The following is a 21773-nucleotide window of genomic DNA, read 5'->3' on the forward strand; positions in this document are numbered from 1 at the left end:
CCTTGCCTGCTGCCTGTTTTTCCTTTTTGTTCTTTCATTTTCATTTGCTATCAAGTTGGTGAACAAGAATGCTGAGAGCTTGAAGATGATTGTAAACTGATGACCATCTAATTAAGCAGCTATCCTCTTAAACTTACATTGTACTCGCACATGCATGGTCGACGTCTCATCATCTAATTGTATTGGCCAGTTATTCATTTTCCCCACTCCATTCTGAGGATTGTGGTTTGCATCTGTGTAGAGTGGTATAGAAACATGATATTGCAGCTGCTTTTGAATGCTTATTCAACTACAAAGTGTTGTTGATACGGCTTGGTTCACTAGTTTGAGGAAGAAGACACCACAGTGTGTAAGCATCTTTTTTTGTTTTTCCTATTAACAATATTCGATAATTCTGGTTACGTCATAAAAGGAAAAAGACAAAAAACAAAATACAACCTATCCAATTAAAACAACCCCAGAAAGAGTACACTCATAACTTTGCCACATGTTCCTCCACAATTCATGCCTAAACCTGATGAAGAAAGGCTTCCACCCGTCTTATAATTCTTCATTTATCTAGATAAAATAAAGTTAAATGGCATTAATACATAACAGCTCAAGCCAAAAGATTAATTGTCCAGCAATAGGGCAATTTTTCAATCGGCTGTTCCCAAAAGAAATAAAAAAGAATGACAATTATACAAACTGCATGAAGAAAATTAAACATCAACTACATATATAAGATTCTTTTATCTGCACCTAAACCGACACTTTAAACATACCTTACGTTCATCCTCTTCATTTCCAATGTCATCATCATAATGCTTTTCTCTTTTCCTATGCGAAGCAATGGCATGATCATAATCAATCAACAGTTGAAGCCAAAAATAGATAATGAAATTAAGCATAGGTTCCAAGTTTGTTGAAGTCAACAATGTTGGGTTTTCAGTAGTGGATCACACGCTAGAGTCCTTCAACCTCCTCAACAGGATGGAGTCTCCATATTTGTTGTGCACCAAACAGGAGAAAGAAGTTTTCCACCGTTGTAGTAAAGAGCAGCAACAACAAGAAAAGAGAAAACAAAAGAAAGAAAGAAAGGTGAGTATCTCTCCAGGTTTGCTTCTTTGAGACCACAACATGAGTAACCAAATGATCAACTCTAAAACAGAAGGAGATAAGCAATCTAAAGCCAACCTCATAGGATTCCCTATAGGCCAGCTTGTGGTTCATGCTAGTGTGAGAAATCAGGAACCTAGTTTTCAAATCAAATATCATTAATGAGAATTATTTATTCAAAAATACACTTCACAAAGGTTATCTTGTAACTGCGAGTGGACTTCTTCATAGTTACAAGTGAAAAGAGGACATGGTCCATAGCTATTACCCAATATCTCTCACTTGTACATGAGACTGCAACTAGTTTGCTCCCACTATTATGGACTTCCTCAATCTTAGTTAAGTAGTTTTTCATATTTGGCTTGTCTAACATAACTTAATAATTAATACATTCAAGATTAGTGTCAATGTTTTCCTTAAAGAAATTTTTCCATTGCAACCTTTTATAAATGACTCAGGCCCATGTGCCTACATTGCTTGGAAAATAAGTCTTTTGAAATTTCCTAATTAACAGATCAACTTCTATATCACTAGTAGACATATAAGCAACTAAAATTTCATTTTTCTCAATCATTTCATATATATAATGGTATTCCAGAATTATATACTTACTCTTTGAATTAATAGTTTCATTTTCTATTGCTGCCTAATTATCACAATATAATTGAACAGGTTTGTGTGATTCATATTTAACGTTAAGTATTTTAATAACTAGTTTATCTAGACAACAAATGTAGCTAATATATTACATGCTACACACTCTGTTTCTGGATAATATTGAGCAATACATTCCTTTTTTGTTTTTGAGAACCAAACTATTGTCTACCTCCGAAAATATATATATATAGCCAGAAGTAAACTTACTATTCCCCATATAACCAGCAAAATTAAAATCAAAGTATCAGCCTCGGTCTAGAGGCGAGTTCTTCATCTTCTTCGTCAGCCATCGAGTTTCACCTTGTGAAATCTGCGGTGCCTCTCATCCCCTCGCGTCCCCTTGGCCTGTGACGCTTCCAAATCCAGCAAAAGCTTCGGGCATCGGAGACATTCCGGTGGTTATCTCAAAGCACGAAGGCTTGCGGCGGATCCCTCCTACCGGCGGCGATCCCTCCCTCGTCCACGGCTGATTCCCCTTTCGGACTGCATTCCAGCAAGGTTGGTACCTTCTTCTCGACCCCGGTGAAGTTGAGAGGCTGTCCTTGCAACAGGGAAGGCTGAATTCGCCTTAGAATCCAGCAGCGACGGCTAAAGAATTTACTTTTGGTTCTCGGCTTTCTTCTTGATTTTTGTAGAGTTAATCTAGAACAGAAGTTGCTTAAGGGCGAGGTTTTCTTCTCGGCAAACCCGCGAGGAAGGTCTGTGCTAAACAGCGAATTCTGCCTTAGATTATTCCAAGATCTTCTCGAAGAAAGGCCCTGAAACTTTGGTTTAATCTAGCCAAACAATCAAAGAACGCTAGCGGTGGATTCGTTCGAGTTTTCACAAAGGAAAACTCGATTTCTGTCCTCCCCTTCGTTGGGAGATACAAGTCGCGGTTAACCCTTTCCAGAACCTAACTACGGATAGCCTACTACAAAAAACTAATAGGGCTGACGAGGCCTTACAAAACGTGAGCGATACAATTGATAATCTCTCGCAACTCACTCACAAACCACGCAAACCACTACTAACGGCCAATCCACACCCAACGAAAGCAAATAGGTGGTCGGCTCCTTGTAGTCGTGTCTCGGGCGCAGTGCCCTCGAGGTACCACAGTGAGGAGCAAGGCCGAAGCCAAGGCTAAAGCAAAAATGCAAAAATATCAAACTAGATGCTGTCCTAATGCAAAACCAAAACAAATCTCGCCCGCGGCTACAAGGGGGAGCAAGAAGTTACCGGCCAAGGGAAGCCCTTGGCGTAGCCGGATAAGCACCCGGGGTGAGAACCAACCCCCGGGTATTGCAGCTTGCTGATCGAGAAGCCCGCTTGCGGAGAGACTCCTCGGATGCCTGCTGCACTCGTCAGCCCGCTGGCCGAAGGACGATGGGCGAGGGGCTCGCCGTTGAAATCCTGGCCGACGCGCCCGAGAGTTTAATTCGTAAGCTTGGTATGCCAACTTTAATCCTTTTTGTTCCTTTAATATATTGAAATATTTTTTCTACATTGTGTCAATGAGATCAATCCAAATTACTTTGATGACTGACAAAACTAATAGGGAAACGTATATTAGGTCTTGTGCACAACATTAAGTATGTGCCAACAGTCTAAGCATAAGAAGCATTTAATTTCAGCTGCCTCTCATAGGGTAATCACTCTTAGATTAGCTTTATTTGCCATAGGAGTCCCAATTAGTGTATAGTCTAACATTCTAAACTTCTTTAAAGTGTAACAATGTTATGCTTTGAGCTTAAACTCGAAGTGTTTGATTTTCTATCTCATGTGATTTTTATACTTATGATATAAAATGTCTAATTGATATCCTTCATTTCAAAGTTTTCATTTAGCAGATCAAGCGCACATGAGTGAGAAGTGATATGAGGACAAACGAGCATTGATCTCCAAGGGCATATCAAGCTCTTCACGGGAGAGAAAGATGAGGTTTTCTCCGTTATCACAATTTATTGAACAGATGGAATAATAGCTATGCGTTTAATTGGAGTACATGGGGCCATTTGCTTCGTTACTGCTACTGTTTTTAGTGGTTTTAGGAATTCGGATGGTAGTTATATATATTGGTTTGGTATCGTTTTCAGTGAGATGCATTGGAGACAAATTATCATAACAACGCAAGTGGTGAACAAGAGGGTATATATATATATATATATAGAAGCGATCCATCAGTTGGTGCATGCCTCGCCTGTCCGCCGGATGTAGAATGTAAAAATAGTCAAATTTCATTTCGTTTATTAAAGAAAACATACAAGAAGAATGAATCTCCATGCCAAGAACAACAACCAATTAACATCTGCAGAGATCAAGCGCGTACGTATAGGAAGCTCTCTCTCTATATAGAACGAACACGTACAAGCTAGCAATGATCTCCTACATGGTCTCTTTAATTGGATTCTAATCAATTGATGAGGGCCTACATGTATCATGCCGCTTGAGGGGGAGGGAGTCCACATGCAGTGAAAGCTGCTCTGGTGATAAAGGATGGTAAGTGGAAAACGACTTGCACAACTTCAAGGCATGAGTGGGGAAGGGCCCTGAGCAGCTCGCATAAGGCCTGACTGGGGGTCAATCCATTCTTCTCTACGTAGTGAACCACATCGGTGACAACTGAAGGCACGGACCTCCCACATTCATAGAGCGTGCCAAATATGCCATGCAGGAAGTCAGTAAGGGCGTTTTCAGGGTCGACTGCTGCCTGTGCCAAGGCAAGGTCCATCAGCAGCGGAGCCAACGCCAACAACACCAACACCACCACCTTCCCGCTCCTCATCTTTGAGTGAGTTTCTCTGTTGAGCTTCACACTTAGTTTGAAGCTTTGAACGAGTCAGCCCACAACAACTGTTCCTGGCTATTCTCCGCCAAGACATATATATACGCACCCTTCGTGAACAGGAACGCCAAAATTAATGCATTTTTGTTCCTTGATTCATTAAACAGATGGATCGTAATAATATATACGTTCGTTTAATTAATTTTAGTAAATGCATGGGGCCGTTTACTAATCGTTACTACTATTTTTTTATTGTAAATGCATGGGGGAAACCGGCGATGGCCCACTATATAATGAAGGACGCTTGCCATAAGCCAACTGCTGCGCTTTTTCATTTGAGAATTGTCAGGACATAATTACTGATTTATGTAGATTCTCCTCTCAGCTAAGCTAAACATTTGATTTCGTCTAAAAAGACTTAAATTCATTTGATGCCTACCTTCTAAATATGGCCAATGCATAGGCAATCATAATAATAGACTCAGACCTGGTTAGAAATTGCTCTGGGAGCAGGAACGAGTTGTTCATGTCTGGTCAATTTTGTGCCTCCTTCATAAATCCATGATTTTTCACATGAAGCTCTTTATTCTGCTGGTTGGTGTCTTTTCATTCGGTTTCTGTTGTTTTCTCCTTTTCCTTTTTGTTTTTCGGGTGTTTACCTCGGGCTGGGGATTGTTGTGTGATGGGGCAATCCTGAGATTTAGGCTTCGGTGTGCAGTGCAGCCCTTGGAGGAGATATTCAACTATCGTCTCTTGCTGAAACAGAATTAATTTGATATTTTCAGATTAATACTTGATAGGATCTTCATGCACACGAAACTTCAACCATTGAATCTGCATCTTTTCCTTTCATGCCTACGATGTAGGAAAAGGAAGGCCTCTATCCTGCTCATCGGCGTCTTTGCCAACGCTGTCCTCCAGCATTGCATTTCTTTCCAATTTCTTCCTCTTTTCCAAAGCCTCTGAAGGCCGCCATTAAACCTTTATGCAATGCATCTGACGGCCGCTCACCTTCATTCAACACCTAGCCTCTGTTTTCCATCCTGCTCTTCGCCTTGTAGCTCCACGATTGCGGCTGCTTCAAAGCTTCAAGCCAAGGATTGAAGACGGACACCCTCAGATGTCACACTCCTCTATTTCTCTCTCTCTCCCTCCCTCCTGCAAAAGCGAACTCCGATTGGGCGCAGTCAGGTTTGGTCTTCACGATCATAGACACTTTCATCTCAGTTTTCTTGTGGGAGCTCATATGTTAATGCTTGTTGATCCAATATCAGTGGCTATTTTAGATTTTTTTTGCCAAATTGTTACAGATCCAGTGTTCATTTGCCAAACCGGAGAATGATGAAAGGCTAATCTTCTATCAGGTGCAACAGCATCCATTAATATTTGGGTTTGTTCATTGTTGTTATGAACCTGATTATATAGATACAGGCCTGTGCATGCCACATACTCATAATCGGGGTTGATTCATTTAATGCTGCCTTCTGCTCATTAGTGGGTTCCATACGGATGGTTCGCTTCTCAATGGGTGTCCGTGCAATGCTCTTTAATGCGGGGACGAACCTCATGTCTTTAGTTACCATGTTGGTTAGACCCCTGACCAAGCTCAGTCACTCGATGGGTGCGGCTCAATCTCTTGAAAAGGGACCGATCTTGCTTTATAATTAATTTTTCTTAGTTGAACTTGCTTTTGACTGTGCCCAGAATATTGACTGATTTCTGTTGCCCTATGGCCTTCTCCTTCTCCTTTAACCCTTGACGTGCCCCATCGCGGCCTGCTTTTGATAGACTCCCTAGTTTGGGTCTTGATATGTTCGATTGACTACTTGGACTTGTATTAGGTTCACCATCCTTAAAGATGTCTTTTTCTCAAAGACCTCAATTAATGTGGGGATCTCATAGCCATTTCATCTTGGCCTTCCCACGATGTCCCTTTCTCTTCATCCCTTACAGGTTTTGCGGAGGCTCCTTAGGCAGCAAGATCTAGTGGTGGGCAGCTATAAATAGCCTCAAACAGGGTCACTTGGATACCTTAGTGAAAACGGGTATTATAGGTCCACTCTCCCCAAGATAAGTGTTGGCTCCATGTATTTGGCCTTTCACTGGAAAAGCATCTAAGGTAAGCTTCCAAGGTTCGGTTTATGACTTCTCTTTGGCCATTAGTTTGGAGTTTATTAGAACTACTAAAGTTAATCTTGGTTCCCATAAGCTTAAACTATTTCCTTTAAAAGGTACTTTGGAAAATGGTATCTCGATCACAAGTGATACTTATGGGTGCCTTGTATAGCTTGCTAGTGTTCATATGTGTGTGTGTATATATATAAGAGTGAAACACAGGGATGGGGTTGGTGGTGAAAGGTAGGGCTGCACACGAGCCGAGTCGAGCTCGAGCTTGCCTAGCTCGAGCTCGACTCGGCTCACAAGCTCGAGCTCGAACTCGAGTTGAGCTGCCTAACACAAGCTCGAGCTCGACTCGATTATACAAAGTCGAGCTCAAACTCGACTCGCTTAACTCGATTAACTCGTTTAGCGCCACATAACTCTTCTTGCTCCCATTCTTAAACCAAACCAAATTAAGTTACGATTTTTTAATTAAAAGAGCGAAAACGATGTTCCATTGGATCATCAAGATTAAGCAGAAAGCACGCAAAGCGGTTAGTTGATAGAGTGCAACTCTTTTGATTAAGAAAAAGGCTATCAAACGTCAGTTGATAGAATGCATAATCATAACTAAGCCTTTCAATTTACTATATTGTAAAATGCCTAATCTGCTAATCGACTTCATCTTTGTTCTTGTCCTCGGTAGTAAAATAAGGTCCATAAACAGACAAAGATACGAAGCGAAAGCACACAAAGCTCATAGGCATCTGTGGCTGCTGCAGTGTTTGATGATTAGCTTAATCATGCCTTACTAAAACGTATCAGTATTAGAAGTTCATACACTTCCAGAACCTGTTTTACATTCACTAATGGACAGAAACTGCATCAGAAACATACAAGGTCACAATATTCCATTGGTCCTAATAGGTGGACCTCAATCGAACAAAAATGCAGAACAACAAACATCAAAAAGGGAAAATAGATATTTAAGTATCCTTTGAATTGTGATGGTATGCAAGCAGAAGACTCGAATAATGCCTAAGGAAGATGCAGGGGCTAATGTCTGGAATCTGGATAGCATCGTTCCTCAACATGAAATGCCCATATACCAATACTAAGATGCCCAAGAAGCATCACTCCAAGTCTGCAACGTCCATACAGAAAACCATCAGCCAAATGAGGCAAGTTAGGTGAAAAGAAACTGGAGTTTTAGCCACAAGTGACAAGATTACCTGAAAGGATACCAGAAAGGCATGTGATACTTTTCAGTTCCTGGAGAAAAAAAAAAAAACAAAATATCAAGGACACCAGTGGTATACTGATATGGCAAACAGTTATCAATAGTTTCCAATCTTGCAAACAAACTAATGCCACAGAACTCAGTTGATTAGATATGTCAAAGTCTGAAATTTAGTACAGTATTCAGATTACCGTGCAATGTTTACAGCGAACACGAATACACGATCAAGGCACTCCATGAGTTGCATTTCTCTTTGAAATCTATAGGAAATGCTATCTATCTAAGTAACTCTTGCCTTACTTTGTCTGATACACAAATACACCATCAGGTCTTCTACTCTTCTTACAAAGCCATCAATGTTAGGTTGCCCAATTATTTCTCTCCACATGTCTGACAAAAAAAATTCTGAATTGTTAAACCCAACACAACTGAAAAAAATTGCATTGCTACCCATTATGAAAGCTTTTCATAGAATGTATTAGTGTGAACAATGCAAAAAACCAAATGGAATATTATAAACAACGATGAAGCTACAATATCTGATATTTTGTTAGTTGTTACTGCATAATATGTTTGAGATGATGTTGAATCATGTCCTGCTATCTCATCTTCAGCAGTACCCTACAAAAAAACCAACAATAATGGATCAATAAACAACTTATATGACATATAAGCACGAATATATATTATATATATAGTTCAATAGTGCACATCAAGCTACATAGAATCAATATTGCAGACTTTCAAGAATGGCCCTGGTACTTTCTTAATTTTTTGGAAAAGGAATCATAGTCTTTACCCCATTAGTCACATTTATTTTATCACCACACGTCAATCAGATTGACAAAATCTTCTACCGTTTGAATATCTTTTCTTTTTCTGAGGCATTAACAGCAACCCTACCATCATATCCAGGGAATGATGCAAAATATTCTTCTGGTATTGTAACTAATAAAAACCAACTTACAAATAACTACAGCTACAGGGAACACCAAAAGCTAGAACCAAGGGTGATACAACACCATATTGAACAAACTAAACAGGCCATTAGTGGCAAAAATAGGCTTCACAAGACAGGTAAAAGCATGCCTTGTCTCAGAGAATGGGAACACACAGAAAAGCAAAACAGCATCAGCATCGACTTACTTTGACATGTTGCCAAAAAAGGAATGGTAAGTAATACTTTTACAAGGTAAAAGATTTTATTACAAGTGAAGAGGAAGCGCTAGCAACTATATTCTTCAGCAGAAGATACTTAAGCCTCCACATATAAATCTGAAAAACGTTTTATGTAGCAAAGACAAATGAAAAACATCTAGTGCAACTTAAATGAAGTAAAGGAATCAAAACGTACTGGATATGAAATGCAAGCGTTGATGGCGTCTGAGGCAACAGTGGCAAGAGAAGGCAGCAGCAGTGATTTCTTGCGGCATTTGGGCAAAATCAGTTGGGAGGATGAGGAAGAAGAAGAACAACAAGGAGAAGAAGAAAGGAAGGCTGAAGGTACCTGGCGTTAATGCGGGAGCAGGAGTCCAGCAAGAGCGAGAGGGACACGTCATACATCTGAGGCTGTGAGGCAGCAGCTAGCGGCATTTGGGCAAAATCAGTTGGGAGGAGGAAGAAGAAGAACAAGGAGAAGAAGAAAGGAAGGCTGAAGTACCTGGCCTGAAGTCGGGATCAGAAGTCCAGCAAGAGCGCGAGGGACGCGTCACGCATCTGAAGCTGTGAGGCAGCAGCAGTGATTTCTGGAGGCATTTGGGCAAAATCAGTTGGGAGGAGGAGGAAGAAGAACAACAAGGAAAAGAAGAATAGAAGGCTGAAGGGCTACCTGCCGTGAAGGCGGGAGCAGGAGTCCAGCAAGAGCGAGAGGGACGCATCACACATATGAGGCTTTGAGGCAGCAGCAGCATGAGAAGGGGAAAGGCGACGATGCGTCTGAGGCAGCAACGGCGAGAGAAGGCAGCAACAGTGATTTCTGGCAGGTTTCATTTGGGCAAAATGAGTTGGGAGGAGGAGGAAGAAGAAGAACTGAAGAACAACAAGGAGAAGAAAGGAAGGCCGAAGGCGTACCTGGCGTGAAGGGGAGAGCAGGAGCTGCAGCAAGAGCGAGCGCCGAGACCCGAGAGGGACCACGGTCCACAGATGCGTTTGAGGATGTGAGGCAGCAGTAGTGAGAGAAGGGGAAAGGCGACGGAAGCGTATGAGGCAGCAGCGGCAAGAGAAGGCTGCATCAGTGGTCGACGGAAGAGGGGAAGACAACAAGATTCAAGAGAGAGAGCAGACGGGTCACGGGAAGAAGGAAGAGTGAAGACCGAACGGCGGAAAGGGAAGAGAAAAAAAAAATTACCCTAAACCGGTGAACCGGTTCATCTAATTCAATTGATTTAAAATAATGTGTCAAGTCGAGTTTAAACGAGTCAAGTTCTTGCAACTCGAACTCGACTCGTTTATAAATGAGTCAAGCTCGAGCCGAGCTTTTGCGAGCGAGTTCGAGTCGTTGTGCAGCCCTAGTGGAAGGCTAATATTCTATCAGGTGCAATAGTATCCACGGATATTTGGGTTTGTTCAACCTCGTTATATGTATAGGCCTGTGCATGTCACGTACTTAAAAAAGCAGGCCAGGGACCCAATGCAAGTGGGCAATGGGTACAGTTGGCCTTTCCTCAAAGGTTGTGTACCATGCACAGCTGTGATAATTGCACATGATCTTTAAGTGCAAATAGCAGTCAGGTACCTACAGTCAGTCAGATCAAGTAGCACATCAAACAAAACTTAATTGGGAACTTGTGAATTGCTGCCTGTAGAGTTTCCAAATTTTGTGGCGCTTTAGATGCAATATCAAATGCATGCTTCTACAAAAGAAAACTATGAATAAAGGAGGCAAAAATCATTTGACATTGTTCAATTCTATACATAGAACATATGTTCACGATGAAAGTGCTTGTTAAAATTTGATTTACAAAGATAGTAAAATAAATACAAAGGAATCAGCAGTTACACAGGAATACAGGAGAAATTTAAAGAAAATGACCATTATCGCTCACATCACAACCGTTGCCACTCTCCACAATATTGCCACAATTTGAATTCTCAATACTGACCCTCAAACAAAACTTGTTAATTAGGCTGGGTTTGTTTCGAAGAGCCAGAAATTCCTTTTTCCCTAATGGCTTAGTGAAGAGATCAACAAGAGAGATCAACAAGCTTTTTATGAGATTGAACATATTTTGGAATCAAACTGCCACTTGCCACCATCAATCACCCATAACGAATATCAATTTGAATGTGTTTCGACCTATTATGAAAAAAGAGGTTCTTGGTCATATATAAAGTACTTACGTTTTTACAATATAGGACATCAGGTTTCTTGATCATCACTCTAATATCTTGAACTTGAAGAAGCCAAGTCAATTCGGCAACCATAGAAGCCATAGATCAATATTTTGCCTCTGTGCTTGACGTTGACATAGTGCTTTGTTTCTTGGCTATAAGATACAATTTGTGCCAAGAAAAGTGCAATATCCAAAAGTAGTTCGCCTTGAAAATTTACAGTCTGCCCAATCGGCATTTGAAAAAGCATGTAAGTACAGAGAGCAGTAAGCGAAGAATCCTCTTGATGAGTTGAAAGTGGCTGACAAAGCTGTCGGTATATGAGAGCTTGGGTCCAGTAATGGTCAAACATTTCCCACAAGGGACCTATATTTGGTGGCATTTTCTATTTTGCTTTCCATTGAGAGAATCAAAATCTATTTTGATGGCCATTGGTGCAGATATTGGTTTATAATCAAGCATTTTTGTTTTTCTAGAATATCTTGAGTGTATTTGGCTTGGCTTACAAGTCCACAAGGTGTATAAAGCACCTCAATTTCAAGGAAATATTATAGCCTCCCCACATCCTTCACCCAGAAATTCATTTTTTAAATGCTATGAAAACTTAAAAATGAGACGAGAACTACTTCTGCTAAGCAACATGTCATCCAGGTATACAAGAAGTGTAAGGCAATCACAACCATGGTGATAAGGGGATATAGACAGATCATATTAGTTGGAAACAGAACCATATTGTAGAAGGAAATCACATAACCTTTCGAAACAAGATCTTGAGGCTTGTTTGAAGCCGTAAAGAACCATTTTGAGTTTCGAACATGAATCGGATGTCGAGAACTCTTGAAACCTAGAGGTCGAGCCATATATATGGTTCCTTGAAGTCCTCCATGAAGATTTTTTTATATCAAATTGTCTAATTTCCCATTTTTTGATGGTGACAAGAGATAAAATGATGCGACTACTTGATGGCCTTATAAGAGGAGAAAAAGTCTCCTTGAAATCTCATTCGTGTTGAGTCAAATACCATTATGTACATGAAATGATTGAGAAAAATGAAATTTCAGTTGCTTATATGTCTACCAGTGATATGGTAGTTAATACCTTAATTAGGAAATTTCAAAAGACTTATTTTCCAAGCAAGTAGCCGCATGGACCTGAGGCATTTATAAAAGGTTGCAATGGAAAAAATTCTTTAAGGAAAAGATTGACACAAACCTTTGAATGCATTAATTATTAAGTTATGTTAGACAAGCCAAATATGAAAAACTACTTAACTAAGATTGATGAAGTCCATAATAGTGGGAGCAAACTGGCTGCAGTCTCATGTACAAGTGAGAGATATTGGGTAATAGCTATGGCTCTATCCTCTTTTCACTTGTAACTATGAAGAAGCCCACTCACAGTTACAAGATAACTTGAACTGTATTTCAAAATAAATAATTCTCATTAATGATATTTGATTTGCAAACTAGTTTCCTGATTTTTCACAATAGCCCGAACCACAAGCTGGCTTATAGGGAATCCTATGAGGTTGGCATTAGATTGCCTAGCTCCTCTTTTACAGTTGATCATCTGGTTACTCATGTTATGGTCTCAAAGAAGCAAACCTGAAAGATACTCACCTTTCTTTCTTTCTCTCTTTCTCTCTTTTGCTCTCTTTTCTTGTTGTTGATGCTTTCAGCTACATCGCTGGAAAACTTCAGCTGTTCGGTGCACAACAAATCTCCTGTTGAGGAGGTTGAAGGACTCTAGCGTGTGATCCACTACTGAAAACCCAATACCGTTGACTTCAAACAAAATTGGAACCTATGTTTAATTTCGTTATCTATTTTTGGCTTCAACTGTTGATTGATTATGATCATGCCATTACTTTGCATAGGAAAAGAGAAAATCATGGTGATTGATGACATTGGATATGAAGAGGATGAAGGAATGATACGTCTAAAGTGTCAGTTTAGGTGCTGATAAAAGATTCTTATAGATGTAGTTGATGTTTAGTTTTCTTCATGCAGTTTGTATAATTGCCATTCCTTTTTTATTTCTTTTGGGAACAGCCGATCGAAAAACTGCCCAATTGCTGGACAATTAATTTTTCTTTTGGCTTGAGCTGTTGTGTATTAATGCCATTTAACTTTATTTTATCAAGATAGATGCAGAATTATAAGACTTGGGTGGAAGCCTTTCTTCACCAGCTTTAGGCACGAATTGTGGAGGAACATGTGGAGAAGTTATAAGTGCACTCTTTCTAGGGTTGTTTTAATTGGATAGGTTGTATTCTTTTTTTTTCTTTTATGATGTAACCAGAATTATCGAATATCGTTAATAGGAAAGACAGAAAAAGATGCCTACACATTGTGGTGTCTTCTTCACTTAAACCAATGAACCAAGCCGTATCAGCAAATAATATTGCTAATATGGTTGCCATTTGCCAACAAAACTAAAAGGATGCCGTTATCAGGAAAAAAATAAAAAAACAATATGAAAGCATATCGAATTTGTCCAAAAAAAAAAAGAAGATCAGACGCTGATCTAACCTAATACTGTGGTTTTCATACGTCCTGGTTCGATGAACTCTCAAGGCTAGGTTGCAGACCAGCCAATCAAGGAAGTCTCATCAATATGTAGCAACAGTCAGGACTAAAGAAGAAAAAGAGAACAAGGAGGAAGGAAAACCAGAATTACGTGGTTCGGTTTTTGTAAACCTACATCCACGACCAGAAAGAAAACTCTTGCTTCTTTTTCTTATTTGGTTCCATGTTCATCACTACAATATATAGAGCAGAATGAAAACTGTAGAAATCATCGTGAGAGATTTCTGGACATGATGGTTATATCAGTTTCTCTCTTTTCCCTAACGTTTCAGTTTAAGAAACATGAGCAAGATCTGGGTCATTATGACCTTTCTTCTTATCTTCTCTTCTTACGTTTCATTTTGAGAAACGTGAGCAGGATCATTTTCGTTTCCTCCTAACGTTGCAGGTTTAGAAGCATGGGCCAGATCAGAAGCATTATGGCTGACACGAGATTTGCAGTTTTCATTTGTTGAGGCCATAATTGAATGACGTTGCATCGGGACATCTTTCCTTTGCTGTTTTCATTAAATTGAGACATTGTCATCGACTTGAGCGTTGCAGCATAAAAACTTCCATGCTTGTCTTTGCAGCTGTCGATACCATAGTTGGACGATGCAGTCGTTACAACATTTGAACTAAGACTTCCTTTTTGGCTGGATTGCTCATGATTGTTGTGGGCCACTTTAGGAAGATTAGAACAATTTCCTTTAGTACGCCCCCGCAAACGAAAATGGCTGATGACGTTGAGTTTGTCTCGCAAGCTAAAGAATTGTTCTTTCCCCAAGGCCTTGGTGAGTATGTCTGCAATTTGGCCATGAGAATTGACGTATCTAATGATGAGGCGTCCTAAAGTGGTCATTTCTCGCACATAGTGATAATCGATCTGAATGTGTTTTGACCGATTATGGAAAACTGGTTTTCTTGCTAAATAAATTGCATTGATATTATCACAATGAAGGATGGGTGCTTTTGTAATGTATGCCAATATCTCGAAGGATTTGAAGGAGCCAAGTCAATTCTACAGCTATAGATGCCATAGAGCGGTATTCAGCCTCAGCGCTGGATCGAACAACAGTGGATTGCTTCTTTGCACTCCAAGAAATGAAATTAGCTCCTAGGAAGGTACAATAGCCTGTCGTGGTTCTTCTGGTGAGATGACATCCAGCCCAATCCGCATCGGAGAAAGCATATAGATCTAAGGTGCTTTGAGAGAGGATCTGAATTCCATAGTCGGTAGTGCCTTTGATATATCAGAGAATACGAATGGCAATTTTGAAATGTGCTTGAGTTGGATTTTGCATAAATTGACTGATGAAATTTACTGAAAAAGATATCTCTGGTCGAGTGATGGTCTGGTACTGTAATGATCCAACTATGGCACGATAAAAAGTGGGATCTAGATAAGGTGAAGTATCTAGAAGATCTAACTTAGTTGCCATAGGAGTGTTCATTGGTTTGCAATCAAGCATTTGAGCTTTCTCCAATGTCTTGAGCACATTTTGTTTGAGTGAGAAAGAGGCCATCACGGGTGTGCAGAACTTCGATCCCAAGAAAATAGTTTAGCTGTCCCATATCTTTCACTGAAAATTTGACTTCAAGATTGGAGATAAAATTTTGAATTAGGCTGGAAGAGCTGCCTGTAAGGACCATATCATCAACATAGATTAAGAGAATAAGACAATCACCATTTTTATGAAATGTGAACATGGATAGATCTGAATAACAACTCTGAAAACCGTAAGTGAAAAGAAAATCACTTAGTCTTTGAAACCAAGCTCTGGATGCTTGCTTAAGTCCATATAAAACTTTTCGAAGACGACAAACATGATGTGGTAGAAGAGGATCTTCAAACCTCGGTGGTTGAGTCATATAGATTGTTTCATGAAGCCATCCATGTAGGAAGACATTTTTGACGTCCAATTGTTAAATGCTCCAATGAAAGATGGTAGCAATAGAAAGTACAAACCGTATAGTAGTTGGTCGTATGACAGGAGAGAATGTCTCTTGATAATCGATTCCTTCAACTTGAGTGAAAGCCCGAGCAACCAGGCATGCCTTTAGCCAATCAAGACTTGCATCGGGTTTGAGTTTAGATTTAAAAACCCATTTAGATCCAACGACGTTCATGTGTGGTTCTCTTGGAATTAAATTCCATGTGTTATTAGATCTCAATGCAGTCATTTCTTCTTCCATGGTTGCTCTCCACCCATCATGATTTAGAGCTTGTTGTAGTCTTTTAGGCTCTTTTGGAATGCTGGAATAAGTGATATGAACATTGGCGTACTTGGGATTAGGTTTGTGGATGCCCGCCATAGCTCTAGTTATCATCGTTCGGTTTCCCCGAGATGTTGTCATCGGCAAGATTTTCCCATTTGACAACTAGCACAAATCAAAAGAGAACCATTAGGTAAAACATCAATATATTTCTGGCTTTTTAAAAAAGAGAGAACACTAGATTGAGGATGTCCCAAACGAGCATGCCAAGACTCTTCCGTCGCCGGCCAGAATCGTGATGAAAAGAAGGCTTTATGATTGCTGGCATTGTTCACTGCATAGAGACCGCCTTGTTCGGTTCCTGTTGCCATTATCCTACCCGTCCGCCTATCCTTTAGGATGCATTGACCAGAGATGAATTCAAAGTCATATGGAGAGTCATTAGTCAATTTGATAACAGAAATCAGATCTTTAGTGATGCGCAAAACATAGAGAACATTCTTAAGAGAAAGATTTGTGGAAATATCGGCTTGTCCAATGTGTGTGATTGGGATACGCTGTCTGTTCCCAACATTAACTGTATCGAAACCAAAATAAGGAGAAATGTTTTTAAGTTTACCTGCATCCCCTGTCATATGTGTTGTAGCTCCAGTATCAACCAGCCAGCCGGAATCTTGCAAGTCATTAATAGTGAGTGCTGCGAGGGTTTGAATAGCATCTTCCGCTTGGAAGGAATGTTTTAAACGGTTGTAACACTTCATGGCAGAATGATTCCTCTTGTTACAAATTTGACATATGATACCTTTGGATGAATTTGAAGAGGTTGCTGCCACATCAAATTTTGGCGGTTGAGGTGGATTGGTGTTGTAGCCAGTCTGAGATGGGTTTGAAATATAACCTCCACCATGAGAGGGATTAAAGTTGTATCCTCCTCCACGTCCCCATCTGTTGTGTCGTCCTCGCCCTTGTGAGAGATGGTAAGTACCCCGGGATTTGTTTTGACCTTCACGTTGAGCATAGAAGGCAACTTGGGGTGACGTATCGGAATTGAGAAATTTGTTTCTCACTTCTAAACTTTGAAGCAAGGAGACCAATTCTTTGTAAGAAGGAACTAGTGGCTTGAGCATGGCCATAACGAAAGGCTCGTAGCCTTTACCCAGTCCTTGGAGAAGCCAAAAGGCTTTTTCTTTGTCTCCAACATATTTTCCTATGGCACCCAAGTCATCACATATGGCTTTGAACTTGGGGACATAGACTTCAAGGGCGTCGTTACCCTTTTTACATGTCGTAAGCATGTGAGTAAGATGAAATGCCCATTCTTGGGATTCTTGGGCAAAAGCATCAACAAGAGTGGACCAAATTTCTTGAGAAGAATTAAGTCCAACAACCAAACCAAGGATGTTTTGAGACAACGTACCGGTAATCCATCCTTTTATAAGATGATCGGTTCTATTCATATTTGGGATTTGAGACCAACTATTGCGGATCTACAATATGACTTGGTGGAGCAGGGGCTGAACCTATCAGAAAACCCTCCATGTCCTGGCTTTCAATGAGGGCTAGAATTTGTATTTTCCATAACAAAAAATTGTTGTGCATCAGCTTCAGGGAAACAGAATTAGACACGTTCAGATTCAGTGGATAGGGATAGAACGTGTTGAGAAATGAGGCTGCTGATGAGGAAGAGGCCATGGCATGATCACCACCAGAAAGGTAGAAGAAAGCCACTCGACTACTAGTGTTTCAACTCTGTTTTAGCAGACGTTGATGGTAACACAAGCAGACAACAGCAGGAGGGGCGACCACAACTCAAGCTATTTTGGCCTGCTTCGATCACGAATTTGGTTGAGCGAGGGACCGCTGGATTCGCAGCAGACGAGAGATGGTTTGAGCAAAATATCTTAGTGGGAGATTGCTCGTGCAGACAACGACAAAAAAAAAAAATTGAAGGGCAGCGGAAAACAGTGGCGTTGCCCTATTTCTCCTGTTCCTTGACTGATGATGCTTTGGTGGTGGTCACTTTCTGTTCTTCACATTTATTAACCTGGCTCTGATACCATAAAGAACAAAAAGAGAACAAGGAGGAAGGAAAACCAGAATTACGTGGTTCGGTTTTTGTAAACCTACATCCATGGCGAGAAAGAAAACTCTTGCTTCTTTTTCTTATTTGGTTCCATGTTCATCATTACAATATATAGAGCAAAATGAAAACTGTAGAAATCATCGTGAGAGATTTCTGGACATAATGGTTATATAAGTTTCTCTCTTTTCTCTAACGCTTCAGTTTAGGAAACATGGGTCATTATGACCTTTCTTCTTCTCTTCTCTTCTCAACGTTTCATTTTGAGAAACGTGAGTAGGATCATTTTCGTTTCCTCCTAGCGTTGCAGGTTTAGAAGCGTGGGCCAGATCAGGAGCATTATGGCTAACAATTTGCAGTTTTCATTTGTTGAGGCCATAATTGAATGACGTTGCATAGGTAGATCTCCTTTTGCAGTTTTCATTAAATTGAGACGTTGTCATCGACTTGAGCGTTGCAGCATAAAAACTTCCATGTTTGTCTTTGCAGCTGTCGATGCATAGTTGGACGATGCGGTCGTTACAGCATTTGAACTAAGACTTCCTTTTTGGCTGGATTGCTCATGATTGTCGTCAGCCGCTTTAGGAAGATTAGAACAATTTCCTTAAGGACCCTGCCCTTTATGATCGTAAAAGTCAAGCAAGTGTAGCGTGCCGGCATAAGCCTGTGTCCATGCATGTTTGTGTAGCTTATGTTGCAGATACACTCCATGGCGGATCTTCTTTCAACGAGGCGTACAATGGGGTCGAAGTTTCAACCAAGAAGAACTCAAATTATTTCCTTGTCAGATGGACTATGAAACTTAAAACCACCATTTACTTTATTAGAGAAAACATGTGTATGAAGCATGAATATCTCAATCACATGCAGTAGTGAGGAGCAACAACAAACACAGATCAAGCGCACATGAGTGAGAAGTGATATGAGGACAAACAAGCATTGATCTCCAAGGGTATATCATGCTCTTCACGGGGGAGAGAGATGAGGTTTTCTCCGTTATCACAATTTATTGAACAGATGGAATAATAGCTATGCGTTTAATTGGAGTATATGGGGCCATTTGCTTAGTTACTGCTACTGTTTTTAGTGGTTTTAGGGATTCGGATGGTAGTTATATATATTGCTTTGGTATGGTTTTCAGTGAGATGCATTGGAGACAAATTATCATAACACCGTAAGTGGTGAACAAGAGGGCTGAACTAATTGGATATATATATATATATTGGTGCATGCCTCGCCCGTCCGCCGGATGTAGAATGTAAAAATAGTCAAATTTCATTTCGTTTATTAAAGAAAACATACAAGAAGAATGAATCTCCATGCCAAGAACAACAACCAATTAACATCTGTAGAGATCAAGCGCGCACGTATAGGAAGCGCTCTCTCTATATAGAACGAACACGTACAAGCTAGCAATGATCTCCTTCATGGTCTCTTTAATTGAATTCTAATCAATTGTTGAGGGCCTATATGTATCATGCCTCTTGAGGTGGAGGGAGTCCACATGCAGTGAAAGCTGCTCTGGTGATAAAGGATGGTAAGTGGAAAACGACTTGCACAACTTCAAGGCATGAGTGGGGAAGGGCCCTGAGCAGCTCGCATAAGGCCTGACTGGGGGTCAATCCATTCTTCTCTACGTAGTGAACCACATCGGTGACAACTGAAGGCACGGACCTCCCACATTCATAGAGCGTGCCAAATATGCCATGCAGGAAGTCAGTAAGGGCGTTTTCAGGGTCGACTGCTGCCTGTGCCAAGACAAGGTCCATCAGCAGCGGAGCCAACACCAACAACACCAACACCACCACCTTCCCGCTCCTCATCTTTGAGTGAGTTTCTCTGTTGAGCTTCACGCTTAGTTTGAAGCTTTGAACGAGTCAGCCCACAACAACTGTTCCTGGCTATTCTCCGCCATGACATATATATACGCACCCTTCGTGAACAGGAACGCCAAAATTAATGCATTTTTGTTCCTTGATTCATTAAACAGATGGATCGTAATAATATATACGTTCGTTTAATTAATTTTAGTAAATGCATGGGGCCGTTTACTAATCGTTACTACTATTTTTTTATTGTAAATGCATGGGGGAAACCGGCGATGGCCCACTATATAATGAAGGACGCTTGCCATAAGCCAACTGCTGCGCTTTTTCATTTGAGAATTGTCAGGACATAATTACTGATTTATGTAGATTCTCCTCTCAGCTTAGCTAAACATTTAATTTCGTCTAAAAATACTTAAATTCATTTGATGCCTACCTTCTAACTATGGCCAATGCATAGGCAATCATAATAATAGACTCAGACCTGGTTAGAAATTGCTCTGGGAGCAGGAACGAGTTGTTCATGTCTGGTCAATTTTGTGCCTCTATCATAAATACATGAATTTTCACAGGAAGCTCTTTATTCTGCTGGTTGGTGTCTTTTCATTCGGTTTCTGTTGTTTTCTCCTTTTCCTTTTTGTTTTTCGGATGGTTACCTCGGGCTGGGGATTGTTGTGTGATGGGGCAATCCTATTGTTGGGTATTAGTTGTTGTGTTGGGGGATTCTGAGATTTGGGCTTCGGTGTGCAGTGCAGCCCTTAGAGGAGATATTCAACAAGATGATGTAGCAGCTGCAAGATGGGATGCCGAATTCACACGATGTTATCAAGGGTTGATGGTTAGTTACTTTGATGATCTTCTCGGGCGCTCCATGTTTTTTCTGTGCCCTCTCCATAAACCCTGCATTGTAACAGGGGCCTCTCTGTTTTGCAGCTTGGTGGTTTTTCATTTTCTTGCTGTTGAATTCTATTATTTTGATGCCAACAAATGCAGCATCAGCAAGAAGGTAGACTTGCGTAAAACATGATCAACGTGGCATGCAAATATAGTTTGTATACATAGGAAAATTAAATGGTGTCTCTCACAATCAGGAGTCACTCAGCTCACTCATGAAAGCCATTCCATCTACCATGATAGAGAGTTGAGGAAAAAAAAAGAGAAAAAGAATGATGGATATTTTTATCATTTGATATTAGTTCTCCTCACAAACGGGATCAGCCACCATATTAACAGTGTACTTCAAGGAGGCTTTAGAGAATAAGACAAGTGCAATAATGCAGGGGAAGCTGAACAAGAACTAAAAGAAAAGCTCATGCTACATACAAGTGTACATAGACAATTCTGGAAGAATCAAGGAACATCATGACAAATTACATATTATGCCATTTACAAATAAGAAGGAATAATTAATTTATGTACTTCATACGTGTAAATAGTAGCACCCTTGAGCAAATATCCAAACCAACAATCGTCTCTTGCTGAAACAGAATTAATTTGATATTTTCAGATTAATACTTGATAGGATCTTCATGCACACGAAACTTCAACCATTGAATCTGCATCTTTTCCTTTCATGCCTACGATGTAGGAAAAGGAAGGCCTCTATCCTGCTCATTGGCGTCTTTGCCAACGCTGTCCTCCAGCATTGCATTTCTTTCCAATTTCTTCCTCTTTTCCAAAGCCTCTGAAGGCCGCCATTAAACCTTTATGCAATGCATCTGACGGCCGCTCACCTTCATTCAACACCTAGCCTCTGTTTTCCGTCCTGCTCTTCGGCTTGTAGCTCCACGATTGCGGCTGCTTCCTAGCTTCAAGCCAAGGATTGAAGACGGACACCCTCAGATGTCACACTCCTCTATCTCTCTCTCTCTTCCTCCCTCCTGCAAAAGCGAAC

The 21773-nt window shown here is 40.5% G+C and overlaps 1 long non-coding RNA gene across 2 annotated transcripts; it reads right to left on the minus strand.

Annotated features, from left to right (window-relative positions):
• Positions 1–7416: 7416 nt before the first annotated feature.
• On the minus strand, positions 7417–10139 carry LOC116251113 (uncharacterized). Of its 2 annotated transcripts, XR_004171608.1 has the most exons (9): positions 9930–10139; positions 9688–9834; positions 9520–9604; positions 9367–9442; positions 9214–9282; positions 8421–8480; positions 8051–8249; positions 7852–7891; positions 7417–7763 (listed from the first exon to the last, which is right to left on the minus strand). It is a non-coding gene; the product is annotated as an uncharacterized LOC116251113 (long non-coding RNA). The 2 variants fall into 2 exon arrangements; XR_004171606.1 differs by having other exon boundaries at positions 8051–8480.
• Between the last annotated feature and the right edge of the window lie 11634 nt (positions 10140–21773).

This window comes from Nymphaea colorata, chromosome 3 (genome assembly GCF_008831285.2).
Source record: "Nymphaea colorata isolate Beijing-Zhang1983 chromosome 3, ASM883128v2, whole genome shotgun sequence".
Taxonomy (NCBI): Eukaryota; Viridiplantae; Streptophyta; class Magnoliopsida; order Nymphaeales; family Nymphaeaceae; genus Nymphaea; species Nymphaea colorata.